Source organism: Eutrigla gurnardus (genome assembly GCF_963514095.1).
Source record: "Eutrigla gurnardus genome assembly, chromosome: 16".
NCBI classification, from domain to species: domain Eukaryota; kingdom Metazoa; phylum Chordata; class Actinopteri; order Perciformes; family Triglidae; genus Eutrigla; species Eutrigla gurnardus.
In genome coordinates, this window is record NC_139927.1 from 22,096,791 (window position 1) to 22,104,209 (window position 7,419).

The following is a 7,419-nucleotide window of genomic DNA, read 5'->3' on the forward strand; positions in this document are numbered from 1 at the left end:
CATTTGAAGGCTGGAGTTCACCCATCATCTCCCAGCAGCCCTAGACTCTGCCTGTCAATCTGTCCGTCCTGGCTGCCTTCCGTGAATCCCGGAGAGCAGAATCTGTCCTCCCGTCGTGGCTCCCTCCGTCGATAATCCATTATGTTGGGAGGACTCAGACAGGCGGAACCATCTCTAATGGTTGTGTCAGTCAGGAAGCGGCCTAGCGGCTACACGCCGGCAGCATGGCCCACACAGCTGTGGTGGGAGTGCACATGGATCGCTCTGGGATTCGCTGCAACAGGAACTGATTGACACCAAGCCGATGTCTTCATCTGTGGTGAGAGCTGTGCTGGACAGAGTGTGGTTGGAACGGAAGCATGTGGTGGAGATGATGCTCATATTTTGAGGATGCAAGAATGGAACATCTCTCCACACTGCACTTGTTTCTTATCCCACCGGTTTACCTGCCATTGGAAATGCCAAAAGCCGTGCTCTAATTGACACATAGTTCTTACATGATTGATAAAAACAGTCAGCACTAGAATGGCTCATTGATTGGGATGCGACTTGCACTTACCTTGTTTGTGCTTGAGCATAATTCTCATAATATGCATGCTTGTTTATACTCATTTATATGGTTACTTCTGTCATTTAGATGCTACTGAAGTATGAAAAATGGGTGCTTGATCTACTTCCTCTCTGGCAGTGCTAGGTCTTAATAAGCTGCCAGGATGTGGAGAGATTGATCCTCCAGATGATCTCATTAGATGACATCAAAGCAGGGAAATTGCAACAGAGAGCGGGAATACCTCTTCAGTGAACAGCAAATTATCTGTCATTCCAACGACACTGTAAGAACATTGACAACCTTGTCAATGGAGACACAGTAATTATGATGTTTATCTCAATAAGATCATTATGTTGGTGGAGATACTAGGTAGCTGCAATTATAGATTGCTGATATATTTATTTTTTATTCCAATGGAGGAATATATATACATATCAGTTTTCTTCAATTTCATTGCAGTTAGCTCCCCCTGCTGTCCATCAGGTGCCTCTGTGCCCCACTGGTTTGAAACCAGACTTCCAGCTTTTGGACCACGCCTCCTCATTTACATAGCTTGAAACGCCAAATACCAATTTGTACTGGTTTCCAGTCAGATTTGGTCATGGTTGAGTCTAGAGATTTAAACCAGGTGGGGGGCGAGCTTTGAGCTCTGAGAATAGATTTGAAGGAGTATTGTCACTTTGATGACTGATATTCTGCTCATGGTGGATAGTGGTAACCTCAGCGTTGGAGATCATCATTTATTGTTTTGAGTAGTTAAATGAATTTGAGTCCAGACAGCTCTGACAGCCGGGGGGAAACATTGATGCCTAAGTATGTGATGTCACTGATGCATACAGTGATAGGTGGTGTATGTGATAAATGTAAATGAAGAATAGAGGATTCATTCCAGTTGATTGACTATTGCCTGATATTAAAAAAACGATTTAATGAGTTTAATTGTTTCATGTAATGATGAAGAGCGGTCTTTTAGATGTAGTAATAAATCGTGGTGTATATTTAGTGTTTTCCTTATTTTTTTCATTTGATTTGCCAAGCAAATGATTTATTTGCCAGATGTATTACTGTGATGAAAGTCTTCTTGTCTTAGCCTATGGATCAGAAACTGAATATGCTTATTAATTATTTCCAGTTCTGCTTCTTATTCAATTTTTTTTTTTTTTTTTGTAAACAGAGAATTTGATTATTGTTCTTCTTAGTTCTGCTATCCCTGTTTCCCACCGAAGAGAAGTAGATGACTCTGGGGAGTCCTTCATTTCTAGAAAGTATGCCCACTATCTTTTGATAAAACTGTCAAATTCAGGTTGTGGAGAGATGTGTTAAAGCGCCATCTGGTAATGGGCTTATGTGGACTGGTTCTATTCCATTGGATTGTTACAGGAGCATGGTCACTCATTGACTATTGGATGGCTCTTTAATTCAGAAATACTTGATATGATAGGATTGCTGCTAAGAAGTCAATGTGGGAATACGAGAGGTGAACTGGTGATAAGAATTTGTTTTCTTTAGCATTTGGATGCTGTAGTTGCCAACTATCGCCAAGGCCATAATCACTCATGTACTCATTTACTGTTTCTGCAGAAACTTTTAATGCTTTTATTGCTTGAACTATTAGATCCATCTATTGCTGGGTCAAGAACTATGTTATGATAACTAGACAGCTATATAATTGATATCATGACTGGAGAGTTAGAGAAGTTTGAAATGGAGGGGAAATATCTGCAAAAAAATGGGTCATCTGTGTTTGGGCCATAGAGATTACCAATTGTAACTGGGCTATTGTTGATTGAAATGTTAATGGTAATGAGACGTCCTCCAGGGTCTGTAACGGTGGTGACAAATGAGATGTTTTTACTTATTAAGATACATACTCCTCTTTGTTCTGTGTTGTAGTGAGCCAAGAAGAAGTGATTGTACTTCCATGATTTCATTTAGTTGTGATCTGATTCGGACATTGTGTTTCTTATAGCTTATTTAAATGATTAAAAACGTCTTCTTTGCTCTTCTACTTTGCCTGAGAACCAACCCTACGAATGTTCAGGCTTATGTGTATGTGCATGAGTGTGTACGTCTGAGTGTGCATATGTGTTTGCAAAAACTAAAAAAACAAATAATGTAAAGACCATTAAATACAGTAGAACCGGTTTAACAGGTCCATTCATGTGGAGTTGGTGCACTGCAGAAATCACCTTTTCCCCATCATTTATCTTCTCTTTCCGGATTGGGAAAAGCTGTTTGCATCGTTCAAGAATATCTTCTTGGCATTGATCATTGAGTCCGTAGTTTGTGCCTTTAAGCTGTCTGCTCATCGATGAATGGTTGTGGTCCGTTGATGTTTCGGGATCTAAACAGATGCACATGTTGGAAGGTCTGTGTATCGGCCGGTCTAAGTTATTCTGTTGTGAATTGCTTAACTGATATTCAGGGTCGTCTGGAGTTTGTACTGGAAAGCCCGTTAAAACTAAATTGGCCTTCATGCTGCGTGTTTGCAAGTCCAGAATATTCTCTTTCTTTTGTATGTTTTATGTGAAAACGGAGGTGAGTTGAGTGGTGAATGGAGTATTTTGTGAGTTATCTGTTCATGACTGACTTCCATGCTGTGTCGCAGTGCCTGGAATTCCTTGTGTAGCACTTTAATGGAGAGTAGAATGTGGCTTACCTCAGTGCAACACAGCAGTTTGGTGATGGGTGATGTCGTACCTGGCTGGAGGTACTTGTTTGTCCCTGTTCATTGTGTAGCAGAATCTGTTTTAGTACACGTGTTCAAGGTCTTATGTCATTACAGTCCAATTTTGAGACCAGAAAAGGTGCAAATAGTGTAAAAGAAAGGGAGAAAAAGTTTGAATGTTGAGCCTTGAACTTGTTTGCAGTCCAGAAACTGGGAGCTGCCATCTTGAATCACGCACCAGGTGTCATGATATGGGGTTTTGTTACTTTGACTTCCTCTGCTGTTTGTAGTTTCTGTCTCTTGTGTTTGGTGTTTTTGATTTCCTGTTTTATTTTGTAGTCTATTTCTGTGTTGTGGTGTTTGCTTTTCTTCCTGTTTTAGTTAACCTCTCATTCCCTGTGTATCATCTTCAGGGGCAGACTGGACATCTGGCATACCGGGCATTTTCCCGGTGGTAAGGAATGTTGATTCTGCCTGCAGAATTGTGTAGTACAAACTACATTAACTAACAGACCAATTTTCAGCCTTCTATCACTATTAGAACAGAAGTTATGGGCCTCCAAAAATGCCAACAAATGAAATGCGAAATTCCAATGTGTCAAAAAGGGGTGTGGCACTTGAAATTCAAATGGACGCCACGGGCAAACCGTTTGAGATATTGACCTGAAACTTCGGATTCCTTTGTTTGGTAACATAAGGCACATTTTCACCACTTTTCAGCAAAATCTGAGAGGCGTCATGTACATGGTGGCTGAGTTGGCATGGAATGACCCCATTTTGAGTCTTTATATTACTATACATTCATAGATAATGGTGTTCTGCTGCAGGTGCCCCAGTAATACGTATTTAGAATAGAAACTTGAATGTCTTTCTATTTTATATGTGTGTAGAATTATCATCTAATTATAATGATAATTTCTCCAACAGGGAGAAGGAAGTATCTGATACTTATCTTTATTCCTCCATTACTAACTAATTGTGCTCTTTTTATGGGAACTTGGAGGCAGCAGGTTAACATGACCATGCCTGCATGTGCTTCATACTTATCTTATACAAACGATTACATGTCCTTCTTTGAGAATGGAGCAAAGTGGACATTGAGTCCAGGTCTTCCCTTTTGTTCATGGCAGGAAGGTGTAGTAGCAGTCATCCACCACCTGAGGGTGCAGCACAACAAACTATGACAGGGACAGAAACCTGAAGGGGATTACGACACACTGAGAGCAGGTGCAGCATAGAACTCATAGATGACTCTTCTGCAGACCTGATGACTTGTAATAACGTGAGCTATCAAGTCTGCTGTTATGTTACAAACAGATTTTGGTCTGGATGCTCTTTTTCAGCTGGTAAATTGTGTGTTGATTGGAGGATTTAAGGAAAAAAACAAGTGTTGCCGGCATTTTTAACATGGCAACTAGAAGTATTTCTACTATTTGCTGATAATATCCGTAACATTAGCATGTCCGATAACTTTTGTTGAATACTGCTGTATTTCTTTTTCTGGAGGAAACCACAAAGAATATGTGTTGTATTGAAATCCCATTGTACACACAGTGGAGATTGTAGAATAGTTCACATTCGGCGCGCAGTTGGCGGAGTGGTTAGAGCGCATGCCATGTACGAACATACATACCTAGCCGACCCCGGTTCGAGTCCCGGCCGGAGGTCCTTTGCTGCATGTCACATCCCCTCTCTCTCTCCTCATGTTTCCAATCTATCCACTGCTAATAAAAGGCGTCTATGCCTCAAAAAAATCTTAAAAAAGAATAGTTCACATTCAGAACAGAACCAGACTCTGTTTCCTCTGAGGTCTGGAATAGGATACAAAAGACCCTGGACACAGACATGCAGTGGCCCACCAACTCTCCTACACGGGATCAAGATGGACTGTAGTCATGTTGCCTCTTTTTCTGGTTGTTTTGTGTCTGTTTGTTGTCATTTCGTGTTTCATTGTGGTGGAGGATGAATTTCTCACAGCCTGAGGAAAGCTAACACGGGGGGAACATGCAAACTCTACACAGAAGGAACCTGAACCCGGGACTGGAACCCAGACCCCTCTTGCTTTGAGGCGACAGTGGGTGACACTACCAGGCAGCCCAATTTTGTGTTTCTTGGTTTTATTTTTGTCACTTTGTGGTCATGTTATGTCTCCTTGTAGTGGTTAGGTGTCTCTTTGTGGTTACTTTGTGTCTCTTTGGATTCACATGTTTCTTTATAGTTGATTTGTGTCTCTTTGTAGTCACATGTCTCTTTATAGTTGATTTGTGTCTCATTGTAGTCACGAGTGTCTTTGTAATTGTTTTGTGTCTCTTCGTCATCACATGTCTATTTGTAGTTGTTTTGTGTCTTTTTGTAGTCAGTATGCATCTCTCTGTTGTCATCATGTGTCTCTTTGTAGACATGTGTCTCTCTGTGTTTTTTTGCTGTCACTCCGTAGCCATTTTGTGTCTCCTTGTGTCTTTTATAGTTATTATGTGTCTCTTTGCTGCCTCTTTGCCCAGTTGTTAATCCAGCCTTGGTAATGTGATATGCAGCACTTATAAAATGAGGATATTATATTATCAAGATTATCTGAGAAATTATATACATTCCTTGTCAGAACATCAGAGCTCACAAAGCCTGTTTGTTACCTAGACTTGGTCAAATGTCTTTGGGTCCAGCTGCTGTTGCTTCTTGGATGCTGGATTATTACTGCATGTGTTCAGAACAGTAATAAAAAACGCAATAATTGCCTGCAGGTTTCAGAGATAACATCAAGAACATATGAATTGCTTATTCACTTTAGGTCAGCCAGATTTTCACCATTGCCAGTGCAAAGAATTCCAATCCTTTTTTTCAAGCTCATTACAGTCTCTATCAATGAGAGCAGATCCTCTTTCCTTTCAAGCCGGCCTCTGATCCTATTGAAGCTGGATCCTTATCACCTTCATCAGGTTTAGAACGGCTGGGCACTTAACTGCTTTTGTGCACATTGGCAAGATTAAATGGACTAATGTTTCATTATTCCACATTCAAGGTTAAAACCTTGAGAGGAAACAAAAGGGAAAGGCTTGAATGTTGATTAGAGAATCAAATATTGGATGCTACCATCAATGGATGTCACAGAAATGCTACCTAGTGCTGAACTACAACCCACAGCAGCAGCACACAGACTGCATATCATTTTTGTATACAACATTGGTTTGTGGACTCCGGTTTTGAAGCCTTGAGTTAGGCATATTGAGCATTACCAGTTTTGATTTTTTTGCAACCAGTGTAGGAGGTGACCATATTTGGACTGTGGAGCAACAGGTGGATCTAATGAAGCAGCAGAGCAGCACCCCAAGCAGCACCCTTACTGTATCTGGATCCATGTGGATTCTAGTGTGAAGCTGCTAACAAAGTAGTTAAAGTCATCAGTAGCTAACTGCATTGGTAGCATTATAGCAACCTGTCAATCATCAGGTAAGCCCCGCCCCCTAAAGCATCCCCTGCTTTCTGGTCTGTTGGACTCTAAATGGACCATAATGTACTAAATGAACATCATGCTGGATTGAAGAAGACTTGAAACTAGAGATTGAGACATAAACTCATGTTTACAATGTTTACTGAGATAATACATCAAGAGAGACTTCTATACAATCAGACTTCTTTTTACAACCGGAGGAGTTGTCCCCTGATGGCCAGTAGAGAGAATGCAAGTTTAAGGCACTTTATCGTTGGCTGATTGAAGTCGAACTGTTGAGTTGACATTACGTTTTAAAAGTCACACCCAAGTGCTTAAATAAACAATAAACTATCTCCGCATGAAAATTAAATCCCCCAACACACAAACACATGCAAATAGTGGGGGAAGGATGGGGCATTGTAATGCTGTCTTAAACATGGAGTGTTATACAAACAATCACACCTTATCTGAATCACATGCAAACATAGCAGGGGCCGTGCTGACAGACACGTTTCACCACACCATATTTACCAAACAGGAAAAGAACAGAAAGTACAACCTGGCGGTCCACCTCGAAATCTTAGCCGTTACTCTAGGAAACTCTCCCATTGTTGTTGCATTCTCTCACACCAGAGGCATCCCCCCCTCTCCATGTACCTGAATACTGGTAGCCCTTTGCTCTGTAGTTCACCAAGAAATAAACAGGGAACATAGCCACAGGGCAGTCAATTCATTATATGTGTGTAATGAATTCTTTAGTCACTTTAAAAGAGG